At 43.8% G+C, this 20,407-nt stretch overlaps 1 protein-coding gene across 2 annotated transcripts in view; it reads right to left on the bottom strand.

The window, feature by feature from the left end:
- EFR3B (EFR3 homolog B) overlaps positions 1-20,407 on the bottom strand; it is a 156,717-nt gene extending 136,310 nt beyond the window's left edge. Inside the window, exon 1 of one of the 2 annotated variants that reach the window (XM_071211906.1) lies at positions 20,159-20,407. The gene's annotated coding sequence lies outside the window, so the exon portion shown is untranslated. The remainder of the gene's footprint in view (positions 1-20,158) is intronic. The other variant, XM_058287716.1, reaches the window with a different exon arrangement.

The following is a 20,407-nucleotide window of genomic DNA, read 5'->3' as shown; positions in this document are numbered from 1 at the left end:
TTCACTGTGTGTTCTGTGTCCACTTGCATTCTTGTCAGTGGCACCAGGAATCTGTGTCTCTTTTTGTTGCATCATCTTGCTGCGTCAGCTCTCTGTGTGTGCGACACTACTCCTGGGCAGGCTGCACTTTTTTCTCACTGGGCGGCTCTCCTTGCAGGGCGCGCTCCTTGCCCATGGGGCTCCCCCCCTGCGTGGCACACTTGCGCATCAACACCCCACGTGGGCCAGCTCACCACACGGGTCAGGAGGCCCTGGGTTTGAATCCTGGACCTCCCGTGTGGTAGGCAGATGCCCTATCCATTGAGCCAACCCCGCGTTTTAGTGCATCCCTCCTTTGACACAGGAGCGGCCTGGCATCCCTGCGTTCCTTCTGCCCTCCCCTCCCCACAGCGCCCCGGCCTCCCCGTGTCTCCTCGTGGCCTCCTCCACTCCCCCCCCCCAGCAGAATTAGGGTGCGGATCTCGGCTCCAGCTGTGGCGACCCGGCTTGTGCAGCCCTGGCGCCCTGGGAGTGGAGCTCAGCCACGGGCTGGTGCACGCAGCACGACTCCAAGTCCCCCAGGCTCAGAGGGGCACAGGCCGGGAGAGCACAGGGAGGGGCAGCGCGCTCAAAGCCACCCAAGGCGACCCCTCCGTGCAGCCAGCAGCCGGTTCCCACCCCCACCTCAAGCCCGGCTGGGGGCAGGTCCAGAGGGTGGGAGGGGGGACTCCCTGACCAACCTGGCACGTGGGGGCGAGGACACACACTTTCCTCGTCTCTCTCCAGTGACCCATGGGCAGAGCTGGGCATGACGCCTTCTGGTCCCTCACCCATGGTGGGGACCACCCGAGGTTAGATTCTGAGCTATCACAACGGTCATTTGGGAACAAATTGTGAAGTGGAACCCCAAGGAGCTGAGAGCCATACTCACATGACCCCCGCCTGGCTCGTGGCCTTTCTCCCCACCGAGGAGGCCATTTGGGGGAGTCTCCCGGGCCCCACTTCAACCATGACCAATGCTCTTTCCTTCTCATCTGACCCCGGAAGAGGTTACCAAAGGCAATTCAGATCATTGAAAAGGAATCCAATGAGCGAATCCTGTTACAATCTCTCCTTAACACCTAAAAATATATCATGGAAAACAATGAATCTGGACAGAGTTTAAAAAGGAAGGTCACAGACTGTGAAAATAATTCATAAGTATGACTCATAAAAGCTTACATTCCTTAAAAATTCTAGTTTAATAAAAATCTCCAGGAGCAATCCTTAGCTCCTACTTAGCAAATGGTCCCCCTATAAAAGGATAAGAATAGGCAATTTTATACAGGTGGGAATAGATAGAAATCATAGAGTGAACCATTGCTAGAAATTAGATGAATACAAATCAAAACATCTTAGAGGTTCCAATGTATACCTCTAAGTCTAGCATAAGTGAAATAGTAAAAACTGGCATTAATGGGACTCAAAGAGTCCAGAAGGAACAAAAATATTTGCACAAGCATTCAGCAGTATTACTTACAATATTTTAAAGAATTTAGAAACAATCCCAAAAGCTCTCACAATAAGGGTATGAGTAAGTAAATGGAGGCATACCAATAGAATGGAATATTATATGGCCATTAGAAATAATAAGCATGATGTGCATTGAAATGTGTATATTTAGAAAAAAAAAGTAGAAAACCAAGGCAAATGTGTGCAACAATTTCAAGTGAATATGCACGTGCTAAAAAATATGAGAAGTGATTTCAGAGGGATACACTTAGTTTATGAGATTTCCTTGACTGTGAAGTTAAATGCATAATAAAAATTTAACCGTGTGTAGACATATATCATATAAAACAGGGGGTGAGAGTAATTTTTTCTTTCTCCTCACTTCCCAAGGGAACCATGTGGATGAATTAAGTGGTCTGAACTTCTTGGATCAAAATATTGGTGAATGGTTTAGGTTCTTAGTTGGACACATTTAAGAATATCCATCTGTCAAGTGTGATGATATTTTTGAATTATTTTAATGCCATTAGAAATAGCTCATGATTCATGCTTTTCTTTTAAAAGATATTCTAGAACACATTCTCCCTACCTTGTCTCTCTCTGTCTCTCAAAAAACATTAAAATTAGGCTTTATCATTCGGCAGTACTAGGAGAGGAAGAGCAGGGATCTCCAGGGAGTTACCTTACGTGCCTCAAAACCTCCTACATTGAATTCATTTCTTTATTGTTCCCACCAGGCTCTCCCCCACCACCTCCTCACCACACACCACACTCTTAAAATTCCACCACCACCATCCAGATGTGGTTCTGTGGCGCCACCACAACTACATAAAGTCGCAAACTAAGAAATTAAAACTCAGTTTCTTCCTTTGTCCTTCCTCTAGCCTGGGATTTCCCAGGAGCTTTAAACAGGCCAGGCTTATGTCGGAACAAGAAGAGGTGGGCCAAGGGCTGCGCGCTCATTTGAAAACTACCTTACATCAAATATGAATCCTTTTATTATACAGGAAAGCAAATGATGATAAAGAAGCATATTTTAATATTTCATTTTAACATGACATTTCTTGAGTCTATAATATGTCTCATTATATTGAGAGCTGTTAAAAATTGGCCCTATAGTGACATTCCAAGTTTGTAAAATCCTGAAAAAGAAATTACAGGAAAAAGAAAAAAGAAATTCTAGAATAGTGATCTGTCCCATTACCCCAACAAAGAAGTGCTCAAGATATAGTATTAGGTAAAAAAAAAGTACAGAATTATGCATATGGTAAGAGATCACCTGTGCAAGATGTACATGCCTACATTTTATACAACACACACACCCATACACACATGTACACACTTGCATTCAGAAAATGCTTAATAGTGACGACCACTGAAATGGTGAAATTGTGAATAACTTAAATTTTCTTGTACACACTGTCCCAAATTTTCCAGATTTTCTACTAGAAGTATGTGTTAACTTTATAACAAAGAGTTATTAATAGAAAGCAATATCCACGGGCCAGGGAAGAAGCCTGTCATTAAGTCCAGAGGGCAGCCAGGATCAAGAGTTGGCAATTCTCATAGCTCCACTGGATGGAGCAAGGTCAGGCTCTCAAGAAGGAATGGCCAAGAAGGGTTGGAGAAATCGATCGAGACCAAGAGAATGAAATGGCAGACACAACAAAAATCTCATTAGCACTTAGCTCAGATGACTCTCAATGACATCAGTAAGGAAGGGTAACTACGGCTGACTTTAGCAACTATCTACCTGTAGAAGGTTAAACAGGACCTCAGAGAACATCTGGTGTAATCTTCTCATTTTCAGGTGAAGAGTCCCAGAAGAGCTAAGCTCGCTCGCTCCCAGCTCCTTAGTGGCGCAGCCAGAATCTTTCCAATGAAAGATTTATAAAAAGAACAAAAATAACCCACCCGTACAGAACAGTTTCACTGCACTAAAAATCCTGCAGCCTGGCTCCTGGTTTGGTTCTCCTGACTCCACAGCTCTCCACCTCTCGGTGTGGTAAGTTAAGTGTTGTTGTTATTGTGATTTTTGCTGTACAGAATCTCATGGAAAAGCTGCAGGAATCCTATATTTAGAGTTTCTAGGGAGGCATTGACAACACAGAAATACGTCCCCAAAGTAGTTTTAGCTTCAAATACATGTACATAATTATGGGCCCAAAAGAAAGAAAAGGGGATCATAAATGGAAAAAGACCTTTGGTTGACAGATATGGGGTCCAGTTAATGGTCGGGATTTCACGGGTCACTTACCCTTAATAATGGGGGGGAAGGACACACACGCTCACTGCTCCACAGAGCCACTAACGGGCTTATGGAAGCCAAATCAATTAAAACTAGAAATATCATCTTATATATGGGTCTGGGAAAAGTACGAATTGGGGTTGCAAAATGGTGGTTTCTCTAATTCTCCTGTTTTACCAGCTGGCATTCTCCCCATCTCTTGCGTGCTCTGACCATTCTGCTTTCTGCCTGCAGACTGGCTCACTCCGCGTCATCTGCTGCCAGAATGAGCATGCTCAATTGCAAATCTGGACTCGTCCGTGCCCTGTTTAAAATTCACCAGGGAGAAGCTCAGCTCCGCAAACCTGGCACAGGCTCTTTGCGACCTGGCTCCTGTTTACTTTTTCGGGCTCATCTCTCTGTGCACCCCCCATGCACTCCCTTCAAACACACCATGCCATTGCACCTCCCTGTACTCCTGCACAAACTGGGTCCTCTGCCCGTGAGACCAGTCCTCACCCTCCAACCTCGTCTAACCTCTGCTTGTTTTCTAAGTGTTGGCTCACACATCACCTCCCCTGAGTCTCAGGTTGAATAGGTGCCTTTTGGGGGTCTCCCCTGACACTTGGGCACACCTCTAACATCACACGTGTTGCCCCGCATCGTAAATGTTTGATAGTTTACTTTTCTCTCCCATCTGATTGCAAGCTCTGTCTTTTATCTTTGGATAACAGGAATTCAGTACAATGTCTAGCATCAAGTAAGAACTCCACAAATATTTCCCAGTGAATTAATTCATGCTCACTCAAATTATTATAAGAAATGTGAACAGCTTCCAGAACTACTAGATTATAATATCTTTAAGGACAATAACCACATCTTATAAATCTTATAAATTGCTCACATTTCTTACCCTATTGCATCTTCATTTGTATTATCACTTGAGTGAGTAGGTTGACACTAAAAAGCATATGAAATGAAGTGCTGATACATGCTAAAGCACAAATGAACCTCGAAGATATCATGTTTAGTGAAATAAGTCACACACAAAAGAACAAATATTGTATGATTTCTGTTATATGAGATACTTAGAATAAGCAAATTCATGGAAACAGAAAGCAGAAGAGTGGTTACCAGAAGTGGGGGGAGAGGGGAATGGGGAATTACTGCTTAATGGGTACAGAGTTTCTATTTGGGATGATGGAAATATTCTGGAAGTAAATAGTAGTAAAATTATACAATATTGGAGGAGGGGCAAGATGGTGGCAGAGTAAGGAGCTCCTAGAGTCAGCTCAGGCTACAGGGCAGTTAGTAATCACCCAGAGCTATCTAAAGCACCTGTTTGGGGGCTCCAGGAGCAGAAGAGCATCCTGCAACATCCTTGAAGGACTAGAAGGAGGAGACTGCCCATCTGCAGAGAAGATTCAAGAGTCGAGCACTCCACACCACTGAGGACAGTGCCTGCCATGCAAGCCATCTCAGGAGCTACTCTGTGGCTGGAATTAGAAGCTCCATCTCCCAAAAATGGGGGAAGAAGAGATGGTTGGGCACCAACTTCAGCTACTGATTAGTAAATACGGCTGGCTAATGTATAACCCTAAGAACAGCTAATGTTTAGACCTGTCCAAGTCACAAAGAGGCCAGTAGCTGCCATTTTGACTCTGCCCCTGGCATGAGGGGAAGCAGGACTGAATGAAAATCACGGTGCTGGTAGGGACTGGCTTCTTTCCATCCAGCTTAGATTGCAGCCCTCGCCTAAGCCTGAGCCCCACCTCTAGCAGGGAGGAAGCTGGGGGGACATGCACAGCCTCTCTGGGTAAATGCAGGTGTTTTCAGCTGGCACAGACTGAATAGTAGGTCGCCTCAGGCTCCACCCTGACACCCCAAAAGACAGGAGAGGAGCTGTGTTTCCTCAGTCTTTCCAGACAACTGCAGGCATTTTCAGCCCACACAAACTGGTTTGTTGAGTGCCTTCTATTCCATTTCCACCTCTGCTTCCCCCATAGTATAAGAGGGGCTGGTATTTCACCAGCCTCTCTGGGTAACTGCAGGTGCTTTTGGCCCACACAGACTGAATAGTTGGACACCTGTAGCTCCATCCCCACCCACAAGTGGGATAGGAGGGGATTTGGGTTTCCTTAGCCTTTCCAGACAATGGCAGGTGTTTTTGGCCTGCAGGACATGGACTGGTGGGTACCTGTGGATCCATCCCCACTCCATAATAGGAAAAGAGGGGGTTGGTATTTCCATAGGCTTTCTGGAAAACAGCAGGCATTTTTGGCCTGCACAGACTGAACCATTTGGCCTGTACAAATTGAACCATCCAGTAGGATAGGAGGGGGCTGGTGTTTCCTCAGCCTTTCCAGGCAATGGCAGACATTTTCGACCTACACGGACTGAACTGTTGGGCATCATGGGTTCCATTCCCACCCCTTAAAGGGCAGAAGGGACAGTACTCCCTCAGCCTCTCAGGTCCACTGCAGGTGTATTCAGCCCACTGGAATAGACTGTTGAGCATTATAGAGGGTCTATCCTTTCCCCCATCAGGGGGAAGGGGAGTGGTGCTACATTGGTCTACTTGGGCAACTGCAGTCATTTTAGACCCTCAAGGCATAGATTGCTGCCCACACATGCAGCTCCATCCCTGCCCCAGGTAGGGGAGGAAAGAGTATGAAGCTTCACCAGTCTCTCTGGGTAACTACAGGCAGTCTTTTCCTGCATGACTTGGAATATTACACATGGCTGTGGCTCTTTCCCTACCCTTGGCAAAGGAGAAAGGTGGGAAAAGCATCATCTGTCCCTGGGACAATGCGGGGAGTTTGTGCCTCCACAGTTCACAGCACCAACTATTTCCTCGGCTCCTACTGAGAGAAAAGGCTAGAAATCCCTAAACTAAAAGGAAGAAACTGCACCCAGAACAAATACTCTAGTAAGCCAGATGCCAGGACACCAAAAAAAAAGGTAATCCATACCAAGAAACAGGAAGATATGACCCAGTTAAAGGAACAAGATAAGCCTCCAAATGACATAAAGGAGTTGGGAAAACTAATCATAGATATTCAAACAAATCTCCATGATAAACTTAATGAGATGGCTAAAGGAATTAAGTATATTAAGAAGACACTGGGTGAGCACAAAGAAGAATTTGAAAGCATATATAGAAAAATAGCAGATCTTATGAGAATGAAAGGCACAATAAAATAAAAAATTTAATACAGCAGATTTAAGGAGGCAGAAAAAAGAATTGGTGAGCTTGAAGGCATGACCTCCAAAAGCCAAAATACAGTACAAAAGAAGAGATGAAGAAAAGAATGAAAAAAATTGAACTGGGTCTCAGGGAACTAAATGACAGCAAGAGACATGCAAACGTAAATGTTATGGGAGTCTCAGAAGGAGAAAAGACAGGAAAAAGGGGCATAAGGGGGAAGTAGACTTGGCTCAATGGATAGAGTGTCCGCCTACCACATGGTCCAGAGTTCAAACCCAGGGCCTCCTGACTATGTAGTGAATGAACAATGCTGATGCATGCAAGGAGTGCCATGCCACACAGGGGTGTGCACAAGGGGAGCCCCAGGCACAAGGAGTGTGCCTCTTAAGGAGAGCCACCCAACACGAAAGAAAGTCCAGCCTGCCCAAGATTGGCGCTGCACACACGGAGAGCTGACATAGCAAGATGACGCAACAAAAAGAGACACAGATTTCCGGTGCCACTGACAAAAATACAAGTGGACACTGAAGAACACACAGCGAATGAACACAGAGAGCAGGCAACTGGGGGTGTGGTGAGGAGGGGGAGAGAAAAATAAAAATAGAATCTTAAAAAAAATACAGGTAAAAAAAGGGGGAGGCAGAAGGAATAGTTGAAGATATAATGGTAGAAAGTTTCTCAACCCTATTGAAGGATATAGATATCCATGTCAAAGAAGCACAACATACTCCCATCTGAATAAATCTGAATAGACCAACTCTGAGACACATACTAATCAGAATGTTAAATGGCAAAGACAAAGGAAAAATTTTGAGAGCAGCAAGAGAAAAGCAATGCATAACATATAAGGGATATCCAATAAGATTAAACACCAATTTCTCATCAGAAACCATGAAGGAAAGAAGGCAGTGGTATGATATATTTAAAATACTGCAAGAGAAAAACTGTCAACCAAGAATCTTATATCCAGCAGGATTATCTTTCAAAAATGAGGGCAAGTTTAGAATATTCACAGGTAAACAGTTTATAACAGAGACCAGCTTTGTAGGAAATACTAAAGGGAGTGTTATGGCCTGAAAAGAAAAGACAGGAGAGACGGGCTTGAAAGAGAGTCTAGAAATGAAGATTGTTTCAGTAACAGTAACTAAAAGTGTCAAAAGAATGATGAAAATAAAATATGACAGATAAAACCCAAAGGTCAAAATAGGTGAAATAAGAACTGCTTTTACAGTAATAACATTGAATGTTAATGGATTAAACTCCCCAATCAAAAGACACAGACTGGTGGAGGATAAGAAAATATGAGCCATCTATATGCTGTCTGTAAGAGACTCACCTTAGACCCAAGGATACCAATATATTGAAAGGGAAGGGTTGGAAAAAGATATTCCACACATGTAGTAACCAAATAAAAAGCTGGGGTAACTATACTTATATCAGATGAAATAGACTTTAAAAGCAAAATTATTAGAGACAAGGAAGGACATTATATATTAATAAAAGGGGTAATCACCAGGAAGAAATTACAATCATAAATCTATATGCACCTAGCCAAGATGTCCCAAGATACATGAGGCAAACACTAGCAAAACTGAAGGGAGAAAAAAATATCTCTACAATAATAGCTGAAGATTTCAATATACCACTCTCAGCATTGGATAGAGCATCTGAGCAGAGTATCAGTAAATAAAGAGAACTTGAATAATACGATAAATGGACTAAACCTAATAGACATATACAGAATATTGTACCCCCAAAAGCAGGGTACACATTTTTTTCAAGTGCCCATCGATCTTTCTCCAGGATAGACCATATGTTGGGTCACAAAGCAGATCTCAATAAATTCAAAAAGACTGAAATTATACGAAGCACCTTATTTGATCATAATTGAATAAAGTTGGAAATCAACAAAAAGCAGAAAAAGGAAAAATTCACAAACATATGGATTAAACAACACACTCTTAAATAATCAGTGGGCCAAAGAAAAAATTTCAAGAGAAATCAATAAATATCTTGGAGACAAATGAAAATGAGAACACAATACATCAGAACCTGTGGGATGTAGCAAAGGCCATGCTGAGAGGGAAATTTATAGCCCTCAATGCTTACATTAAAAAAAGATGAGCTAAAATCAATGATCTAACTACACAGCTGGAGAAACTAGAAAAAGAACAGCAACTAATCCCAAAACTAGAAGGAATGAAATAACAGAGATCAGAGCAAAAATAAATGAAATTGAGAACAACAAGAACAATAGCAACAACAACAACAAAAAAAAAAAAAACAATTGAGAGAATTAACAAAACCAAAAGTTGGTTCTTTGAGAAGATTAACAAAGCTGACAAACCCTTAGCTAGACTGACAAAGAAAAAATGAGAGAAGATACAAATAAATGAAATAAAAAATGAAACTGGGGACATTACTACTGACCCCACAGAAATAAAAAAGCTCATAACAGAATACTATGGGAAGTGAATGTGGCTCAAGTAATTGGGTTCCCACCTACCACATGGGAGGTGTCTGGATTGGTTCCCAGTGCCTCCTATAGAAGACAATGAGCTGGCGTGACAGGCAGGCACAGCAAGCAGATGTAACAAGATGATGCAACAAGAGACACAAGAAGAAAAACATGAGAGACACAACAAAGTAGGGAACGGAGGTGACTCAAGTGATTAGGGGCCTCCCTCCCACATTGGAGGTCCTGGGTTCAGTTCCTGGTGCCTCCTAAAGAAACAAGGAAGACAAATAGACACAGCAAGTGCAAACAATGAGGGGGTGGGGAGAAACAAATAAAATAAATATTTAAAAAGAAAGAGAGAATACTCTGAACAACCATGTGCCAAAAAACTAGACAATGTAGATGAAATGGAAAAATTCCTAGGAACATACAAACAACCTACACTGATCCTAGAAGAAATAGAAGACTTAAACAAACCAATCACAAGTAGAGAGATTGAAACAGTCATCAAACAGCTCCCCAAAATGAATGGTTTCACAGATGGTTTCACAGGTAAGTTCTCCCAAGCATTCATGGAAGATTTAATACCAGTCTTACTCAAGCTCTTCCACAAAATTGAACAAGAAGGAGGGAAGCGGACTTGGCCCAGTGGTTAGGGCGTCCATCTACCACATGGGAGGTCCACGGTTCAAACCCTGGGCCTCCTTGACCCGTGTGGAGCTGGCCCGTGTGCAGTGCTGATGCATGCAAGGAGTGCCGTGCCACATAGGGGTGTCCCAGCGCAGGGGAGCCCCACGCGCAAGGAGTGCACCCTGTAAGGAGAGCCGCCCAGCACGAAAGAAAGTGCAGCCTGCCCAGGAATGGCAATGCACACACAGAGAGCTGACACAGCAAGATGATGCAACAAAAAGAAACACAGATTCCTGTGCCACTGACAACAGAAGTGAACAAAGAACACGCAGCAAATAGACACAGAGAACAGACAACTGGGGTGCGCGGGGGGGGGGGGGACGGAGAGAAGGGGAGAGAAATAAATAAATAAAACAAATCTTTAAAAAAAAAAAATTGAACAAGAAGGAACACTACCAAAGTCATTCTATGAAACCAATATCACTAATACCAAAGTCAGATAAAGACATCATGAAATAAGAAAATTACAGGCCCATTTCACTAACGAATACAGATGCAAAAACCCTCAATAAAATACTTGCTAATCAAACTAACAATACACTGAAAGAATTGTTCATCATGATCAAATGGGTTTTATAACATGCATGCAAGAGTGGTTAACACAAGAAAATCAATCAGCATAACATACCACATTAATAAATCAAAGAAGGAAAATCACGTGATCTTATCAATTGATGCAGAAAAGGCATTTGACAAAATGCAGCATCCCTTCTTGATAAAAATACTACAAAAAGTAGGAATTGAAGGAAATTTTCTCAACATGATAAATGTCTTTATGAAAAACCCAAAGCTAACATTGCACTCATTGCACTCAAAGCTAAAAGCTTTCTCGTTGAGATCAGGAACAAAAACAAGTAGGCCCACTGTCACCACTGTGGTTCATTATAGTGCTAGAGGTTCTAGCTAGAGCTATCAGGCAAGAAAAAGAAATAAAAGGCATCCAAATCAGAAGGAAGAAATAAAACTTTCACTATTCGCAGATGATATGACCCTATACCTAGAAAGTCTTGAAAAATCTATAATAAAACTGCTAGAGCTAATAAATGATTTCAGTTGATGTCAGGATACAAAATCAATACTCAAAGATCAGTGGTATTTCTATACAACTGTAATGTGCAATCTGAGGAGGAAGTCAGGAAAAATTCCATTTATAATAGCAACTGAAAGAATCAAATATTTAGGAATAAACTTAACCAATGATATAAAGCACTTGTATTCAGAAAACTACAATGCATTGTTAAAAGAAATGTTAAAAAAGATCTAAATAATTGGAAGACCATTCCATGTTCATGGATTGGATGATTAAATATCATTAAGACATCAATTCTACCCATATTGATACACAGATTCAGTGCAATCCCAATAAAAATTTCACCAACATTTTTTAAACAAATGGAAAACATAATCATCAAATTTATTTGGAAGGGTAAGGGGTCCCGAAAAGCCAGAACCATCTTAAAAATGAAAAATGCAGTTGGAGGACTCTTACTTCTGGACTTTAAATCATATTACCCAGTTATTCTGGTAAAACAGCATGGTATGAGCATAAAAATAGACACATAGACCATGGAACCGAACTCATGGTTCAGAAATAGACCCTCACATCCATGGTCAAGTGAATTTTTACAAACCTGTCAAACCCACCCAGCTTAAGCAGAAGAGTCTATTCAACAAATGGTTCTGGGAGAACTGAATATCCTAAGCCCAAAGAAAGAAAGAAGACCCGTATTTCACACCTTATACAAAAATTAACTCAAAATGGATCAAAGACCTAAATATAAAAACAAGAACCATAAAGTTCCTAGAAGAAAATGTAGGAAAATATCTTCAAGACCTGGTGTTATTGGGAAGCAGATTTGGCCCAACGGATTGGGCGTCCACCTACCACATGGGAGGTCCACGGTTCAAACCCAGGGCCTCCTGACCTGTGTGGTGAGCTGGCCCACATGCCGTGCCGATGCGTGCAAGGAGTGCCATGCCATGCAGGGGTGTCCCCCGCATAGGGGAGCCTCACATGCAAGGAGTGCATCCCATAAGGAGAGCCGCCCAGCACAAAACAAGCACAGCCTGCCCAGGGGTGGCACCACACACATGGAGAGCTGACACAGCAAGATGACGCAACAAAAACGAGATACAGATTCCTGGAGCCTCTGACAAGATTACAAGCAGACACAGAACACACAGCGAATGGACACAGAGAGCAGACAACGGGGGGGTGGAGGGTGAGAGAAATAAATAAAAAATAAATCTTAAAAAAAAAAAAGACGTGGTGTGTTATGTGGTACATTCTTACACCTTATACCAAAATCACAAGTAACAAAAGAAAACATGAATAAATGGGACTTTCTCAAACTTAAACACTTTTGTGATTCAAAGACTTTATCAAGATGAAAAGGCAGCCCACTCAATGGGAGAAAATATTTGAAAACTACATATCTGATCAGGGTTTGATTTCCATTCTACATAAAGAGATCATACAACTCAACAATAAAAGAGGAATAGACATTTCTCCAAAGAGGAAACACAAAAGGCCAAAACTGACATGAAAAAATGTTCCATATTACTAGATTTTAGGGAAATTCAAATCAAAATAACAATGAGATATCAACTGACACAACATAGAATGGCCATTATTAAAAAAACATAAAACAATACACACTGGAGAGGATGTGGAGAAATAGGAACTCTCCTTCACTGTTGGTGGGATTGTAAAATGGTGTAGCCTACGTGGAAGACAGTTTAGCGTTTCCTCAGGAAGCTAAACAAAGAACTGCCACATGATCCAACAATTCCCCTACTAGGAATATATTCAGAAGAACAAAAAATTGTGACACAAAATGACATCTGATCACTGATGTTTGTAGCAGCATTATTCACAAGTGCCAAAAGATGCAAACAACTCAAGTGTTCATCACCCAATGAATGGATAAACAAAATGTGGTATATACATACGATAGAATACTATGGTGCAGGAAGAAGAAATGAAATTGGGACACACATGATGACATGGATGAATCTTGAAGACATTATGCTAAGTGAGGTAAGCCAGACACAAAAGGACAAATATTGCATGGTCTCATTAATAGGAACTAATAAGAAGATTAAATGCATAGAGTTAAAACCTAGAGTATAAGTTATTAGGAGATAAGAGGAGGGTTGAGAAGAACTACTGATGCTTAATGTATGTAGAAGTTTTAATTAACTTGACTGTAAAAGTGTGAAAATGGATGGAGTTGATGGTAACACATTATAGGGAGCAGCAGCTGGTTTATAAATGGGATTGTGGCTACTTCTAGGGATGTAAATGTCATTTGAAAGAGAGCTGGAGAATAATCTAGGGACTGAATAACACAGTGAACCCAGAGGTGGATGGGAATTGTGGTTGATGGTACAGATACAAGAATGCCCTTCTGTGAGCTAGAGCAGATATATGTCACTATTGCAGGGTGGTAGGAATATGGAGAAGCATGGGAAAAATACAACTGGTGTGACCTATGGGCTGTGGTTAACAGCAATACTGTGATATTCATGCATCTATGTCAAAGATGTACTGTGTTGATAATGGGGGGAGGTATGGCAAATGTATGCCAAATGCATGCTATGGACCATGGTTACTGGTAATAGTCTGATAACGCTATCTCGTAATCTGTACTAGATATTTCACCATGGTGTGGTGTGTTGATGAAGGGGTGTTGTATAGCAATTCTACACATGTGCATGATTGTTTTGTAGGTTCACAACCTCTGTAAAAAAAACATATTTAAAAAAATAGTAGGGTTGGTTGGGGGAAAAATACACCAAATGTAAGATACGGACTATAGTTAGCAATATTTTGACAATGCTCTTGTATAGTTTGTAACAAATGCAAGGTGTTGGTGTGGAGGAGTGCTGTATGGGATGTTCTGCATGTTTATTTTGTAAGTTCACAACTTTTATTCTACATTTATTGTTTATGTGTATTCATGTATGAATGTTATATATTTTTAAAAATTACACAACGTTGTCAATGTACTTAATATCACAGAATTTTCCACTAAACAATGGTTAAAATAGCTAACATATTTATAACCCAATAGGATGACCAATCCCTTCCCTGGCCTTCCCCATACATGGTGGGCTCCTCAGGAGAGCTGGCCAGTGAGAGTACTTCATCCTCCTGTCTACAGTAATTGTTTCTGGTAAGGGCACTGAACACAAGTCTCCCTGGGACTTTTGATGGAACTATCAAGGAAGACAAGCAGGGAAAACAGCGTGATAGCCATCAACGCCAGAGGCCCTCCACCTGAGAACGAAGCCAACACAAGTGCAAAGTAGCCAACTGATGGGAGGGCAAAATGTTGACATTTTTTAAAACATAAAGAGAAAAATATTGTGATATAAAATGCACTATCAAAAGTCCACAGAAGGCATGTAATTCTTTACTGCTATCTACATTTATTGGGAATTCTTTATTCACCATCTAGTGTTAAGATGATGCCACCTAAAACATACAGTAAACGATTATAGCAAATGCATCACTGATTTTCAGCAATCATTGGTTTAATAATAATTAGTGTAAGACCATATAATCACATCTATATTCTGAAATGTCCATTTACCTTCATGTAGTATAGAGGAATTTAAAAGTATAATTGCATATGGGTGGTACAGGACATTCACTACTGAATTATTTTGTATCCTCAAGACAGTAACATTCCTAACTGAAAACAGCAGCCGCAGGTTTGGTCTGCAACATAGCTCAGGGCTTCTCAATGCAATAATATCTGCATATTTGTGCATCCATGGATAAAAGTTAAAAAAAAAAAAAAAGTGCAACATTGCTGTGAATTATTTTGCATGTTTAAGCATTATGGGGAAGCGGACTTGGCCCAGTGGATGGGGCGTCTGTCTACCAAATGGGAGGTCCGTGGTTCGAACCGCGGGCCTCCTTGACCTGTGTGGAGCTGGCCCATGCACAGTTCTGATGCATGCAAGGAGTGCCCTGCCACACAGGGGTGCCCCCTGTGTAGGGGAGCCCCACGCGCAAGAAGTGCGCCCCATAGGGAGAGCCGCCCAGCACGAAAGAAAGTGCAGCCTGCCCAGGAATGGCGCTGCACACACGGAGAGCTGACACAACAAGATGACGCAACAAAAAAAATCACAGATTCCCATGCCACTGACAACAACAGAAACGGACAAAAAAGAGAAGAACACGTAGCAAATGGGCACAAAGAACAGACAACTGGGGTGGGGGAGGAGGAAGGTGAAAGAAATAAAGCTTAAAAAAATAAAATAAGGGAAATGGACTTGGCGCAGCGGTTAGGGCATCCGTCTACCACACGGGAGGTCCGCGGTTCAAACCCCGGGCCTCCTTGACCCGTGCGGAGCTGGCCCATGCGCAGTGCTGATGCGCGCAAGGAGTGCCCTGCCACGCAGGGGTGTCCCCGCGTAGGGGAGCCCCACGCACAAGGAGTGCACCCGTAAGGAGAGCCGCCCAGCGCGAAAGAAAGTGCTGCCTGCCCAGGAATGGCGCCGCCCATACTTCCCGTGCCGCTGATGACAACAGAAGCGGACAAAGAAACAAGATGCAGTAAATAGACACAGAGAACAGACAACTGGGGGTATGGGGGTGGAAATTAAATATATAAATAAATCTTTAAAAATAAATAAATAAAATAAAATAAAAATTAACATTATGGTCTGATTATTTGTAAACAAACAAAACCCCACACAAATACTCTTATTTCTTTTTTTTCCCCAATCTGTCAAGTCATAATTATTCTAGTATGCTTTGCTGATTTGAACACACATTGAATGTTGGAAAGGTGCATATACCTTAAACAATACAGCTTAGAAATGAGTGCTTCATATTGTATACTATGAAATGTACATTTCTGGTATTCAGTTGGAATGTCTTGAACCTAAACCTTATGCTGCATAAAATGAATATCAGAAAAGTACATTTCATAGTATAAAATACATGAAGAACTGACATTGTTTAAAGCCCTAAAGCCAGCCACATCTGACGAGTCATATGTTTGACTTCTTGGGTCAACAGCTCCCTTCCTTCTTGCCCTTTACAGTGTGAAGAACCCCAATTCATAACCTTCCATGGCACCCCACGTTTGGTTAACCAGGTAAACTGAGACAGGAAATAAGAATTTCACCTCCGTTTAGGCCTTGGTTGCCTTTTGAGAAATGGTGTAGAGGTGCCGAATCAGCGTCTCTCCAGCCCTGACAACCAGGAAGAGCGCTTTTCTCAGGGCTGCCTCCACCCACCTCAGAAGAAGCCCATGTATCCGGGGCCTCATTCTTGTGGTCCTGTCCCCTATGTCTCCTCCAGAAGGGCAAGGCAGCCTAGGAGGACATGTCACAAATGGTACAGGGACACCTTCATTATTTCTGCTCTGGAAGATTACTGGATCCCTCCTCACCACAAATGGTCTGCTGCGTCCATTTCCTTCTGAGGCCAAACAAGAATCTACTCTGCCTCTGGCAGCTCTCAATTCCTGGGCGTGTGAGGAAGCCGGGGTGCAGGGAGGAGAATCGGGTCTGCCTCCTGAGGACGTGGAGATGAGGCCAAGGACCTCCTTGAGCTAATGCCAACTGCAGTATAGGGAGCCATTCCTGGGGTCCTGGAATCCCCCCAGATTTCACCTTAAATTTCTGGGAAGTTTCTCAGTGAGGGGAAGAGGAGGTAAGGGAGCCTGGCCTTCTCTTAAGGGGCCTACAAAGCTTGCAGACTATGAAAGGGAAAAGAGGGGGGCCTCTGTTTAAAGACGATCCCCTACATCAGCCCTATTGGGAATCCTATGTACTTATTTTTAGGAGAAAGGGGGAAATAGCCAAGCTCTTTGAGAAGAGTAGTTTCATGGCTTTAATTTGAATTAGCTTGATTAGATGCTTTTCTCCTAACCACTGGCTACGATAAACCTCCCCAGTGGACCCAGAGATGTGATGAAGTGAGGAGAAAGGAGACAGGATTTTAGAGTGTGAGCTCCTCCCCCAGGAGGGCTGACTGGGGAACTTCTGGGTAGAGCAGCATCTGGGACCTAAGCCCCTGGAAGGAAGGGGATTGGAAGGAAGAGATGCAAAGGAATGGGGCGGGGGGGGGGGGGGGGGGGGGAAGCAAAGAAAAGAAGGGAGAAAGCACAAGATCAAATATCATTACTTTCCGATTCCACCCAAGGCTAGAGTGCTGGTCTACCCCATATCTGTTCTTCGCAGAGATGCACGTATGTAAATGTCAGAGGGTCCACTGTGACCTGCCTCTGAATCTGGCAGTTAGGGAGACAGCCATCCCCACCCTAGGAACCTATTCTAACCTTCAAGTTTATCTTTTCTAACCCTTGCTACCAAATTTGATCCCTAGGAGAGAGGCGGAAACCAGGCTCAGAGTGGTGAAGACAGGAGGAGGAGGGTAGGGTCTGTCCCTTCCAAACTCCCCATTGCCCCAGAGCTACTGTCGCCAACCTCGCTCAGCCCTGCAGCTGCAGGAAGCCGCGTCTTTAGGGGAAGTTTTAGCTTTTGCCTTCCCCTTTCTCAACAAAGCAGCGATCCCAGTTTTCCCTGGACTCTAGTTTGAAGAAAACAACAATGGGGGATGAGATTAAGTTTCAAAAAGAACAGCACCGGTTTTATCTATATTTATCTCTATCTGTGTATCTATCACTATGTATCTGTATCTAAACAAGCTTGGTGAGCTTCGGAAAGGAGGGGAAAAAGCACCTTCCTTCCTTCCCTCTTGCCTACAGGACCGGAGAGAGCACTTACTTTCTCTGAGCCCCTGATTTCTAGGCCTCAAGCACCTGAGGATTCCAGAGCTTTACCTTAAAGCAAATATTAAAAGGTCCCACCAGCTGTTTCCCCCCGAGAAAGTGCAACGAGGGATGAGACGTGAACAGGGAGTCGAGGAGGAGGGTCACAGGCTGATCCTCCCCACCCCCGCACAGCTGGCGGTGGGACCCAGGGTCGAGCCTCGCCTGGTGCCAGGTGGCCCCACAGGGCGATTAGCAGCTTCCTTCCCAGCTGCTTTCCGGGTGGCCCTGGGCCAGAGCTGGCCCCCGAGAAGAAGCAGGAGTTGGAGCCAGGACCTGCCCTTCCACCTGCGCCTCCATGCTGGAGCAGCCCCGCCGCTCCCCTGCCAGCCTCCTAGCTCCCACCACTGGCTCTCCTCGCACCCTGGCACCCCTGCCCTTGGTCTCGGTCACCAGCTTAGAGTTACAGACGGTGGGAGCTGCTGGAGATTCCCCCCACCCCCACCCCGCAGTCTGCCCAGATGCCCCAGAGAGCCAGCGCTGGCTGTGCCTGCCTTCCCCGGCCTGGGGACTAAGGATCCTGCCTTCCAGCCCATGACTCAAAGTGTGGAGGCGCAGCAGAGGGAATAAAGAGTGGGAGGGAGAAGGGAGGAGCGCGGTGGAGAACAGCAACGGGGAGAGAGGAGAGAGGCCAGGCGAGGAAATGCAAAGGCTAGAGGCCTCTGAACTTGCTTTGACTCCAAACAGATGCTCTCCCCTTTATGACATTAGAGAATAAATAATGAGACAAATAGAACATCTTCAAACAACCGTCCAGCAGTCCAGTTTGATGTTATTTTGAAGGGAAGAAGGGACTAAAGTTATAAAAGGATGTTATTATGTTTGCAACTACCATGCCTTGCAATTCAGTATAAAATATAGTGCATAGGCAAATTGCAAATTCACTGAGCTCTTAAGGACAAGACCATGGTTTCTTTAAGTTAGAAAAGTTGGGAAAAAGGAAGGGAGGGGAGGAGGGAAGGAGGGAGGGAGGGAGGAAGGAGCTGTTTAATTTGGTCCTGTTTCAAAACTATGACAGTCCGGATCAAGGATATTTACAGACTACTTTGGTTCAGTCTTTCCACTGGAAGTTGTTGTCCCTGGAGTTTATCATCTGGACATGTGTTATGTATGATTGCTTGTAATAATAAGCTGTGTTACAAGGGGAGGTATACCTTGTATGCACAGTAAACAGTACACAGGACAAATGGATGTATGTGTGTGAAGAGAGGGAGAGAGAGAAGGGGAGAATTAGAGAGTTTATGGACATAGGTCTACAGCTATGTGTAAAGGCTCATTTAATATTCTAAGATAGTTTTCCAATCCTATAAGACCTAAAACCACCTTTCTATTCAAGATATGTCACTACCTACTTTACTGAAATGTAACCTGCCTAATTTCATAAAATTGATATGCTCTGTGACATAAAGGAAAGTAATTTATGATAGAATAATTTGTGTTTGAGTATGTAAATACCCAGGCTCAGCTAGACGAGCAGACATAAGGAAGCAGTCAGATGCTTGCGCCCACTTGTAATGAAGAATTTGGATTGAAGAATTAAATTTGGATTTAATACCATACTCAATCTGTTGATCTCTTTTCTTTCTGTTTATCATTTGGAAATAAAGATAAAATAAGTATATTTTTGTATGATCTACAAAATCATCACAAATTGGACAGCCACAAGCACAGGCTGATACAGATGTGTTGACTCAAATAGCACGCGTGACGTTGCCACATGGGGCATGATTTTCTGAGAGATCAAGAAACCCTTGGTAGAGTTCCCCAGGAAACGAAATGCCAACAGCTTTGCTGATCGTAGCACAACACCGTGACGTCATTAACACCGCTGAGCTGTATACTTGAAAGTGGAAAACGCTGTATTGTACCTATGTCCCCACAATAAAATTTGTCAACCAACTAAACCAATAAAAAAGTTTTCTCTCAGTTAGCCAGCAGTGGCATTTGTGGAAAATTCAGTATATAGTAAAACCATGTAAACATTTTGTGTGTGTGTAAAATGGAGTTCACACACAGGTGTGGATGAAATATAAAAACGGCTTCTCCCACGGGAATTCCTGGGGGGCCTTGGGAGGTGGAGTCGGGTGTGGACCATCCTTGCACATCTGTCCATGTGTTACAGGACGTCCAGCTTCTGTGGCTCCGGGCCCTGCAAGCCCCCAGTGCTCCTCGATCACTGTGGCAACAGATTTCCAAAGCAGGAGCTGCCGCGGGGAGCCGCACCTCGGGCTGCCTCCAGCTGAGCCCTGGCTGCTTGCACCCGCCGGGGAAGGGAAGGTTGTGCGGAGCGGCCCGGGCGCAGCACTCACCTGTCCTCGCCTGGATGAAGTCTCCAGCGTGACCCGCCGCGCAGGGGGCTGGTGCTGCATGTTTCCTAGCTGAAGAAACCGAGGCCTGAGGTCCGGCTGGTAGGAGCAGGCAGGGCCTGCCTGGCTGCCTGAGCCCGGGCCTGCCTGGCTGCCTGAGCCCGGGCTCGGCTCCAAGGGCCTTTGGTGGGTTTTCCCTTCTCACAAGGGTCCCCGCTGGTGCTCCCAGCCCTCTTGGGCAGCTCTGGGCGC

Source organism: Dasypus novemcinctus, chromosome 25 (assembly GCF_030445035.2).
Source record: "Dasypus novemcinctus isolate mDasNov1 chromosome 25, mDasNov1.1.hap2, whole genome shotgun sequence".
In the NCBI taxonomy this organism is placed as follows: Eukaryota; Metazoa; Chordata; class Mammalia; order Cingulata; family Dasypodidae; genus Dasypus; species Dasypus novemcinctus.
This window is presented reverse-complemented; position numbering and strand designations above follow the sequence as displayed.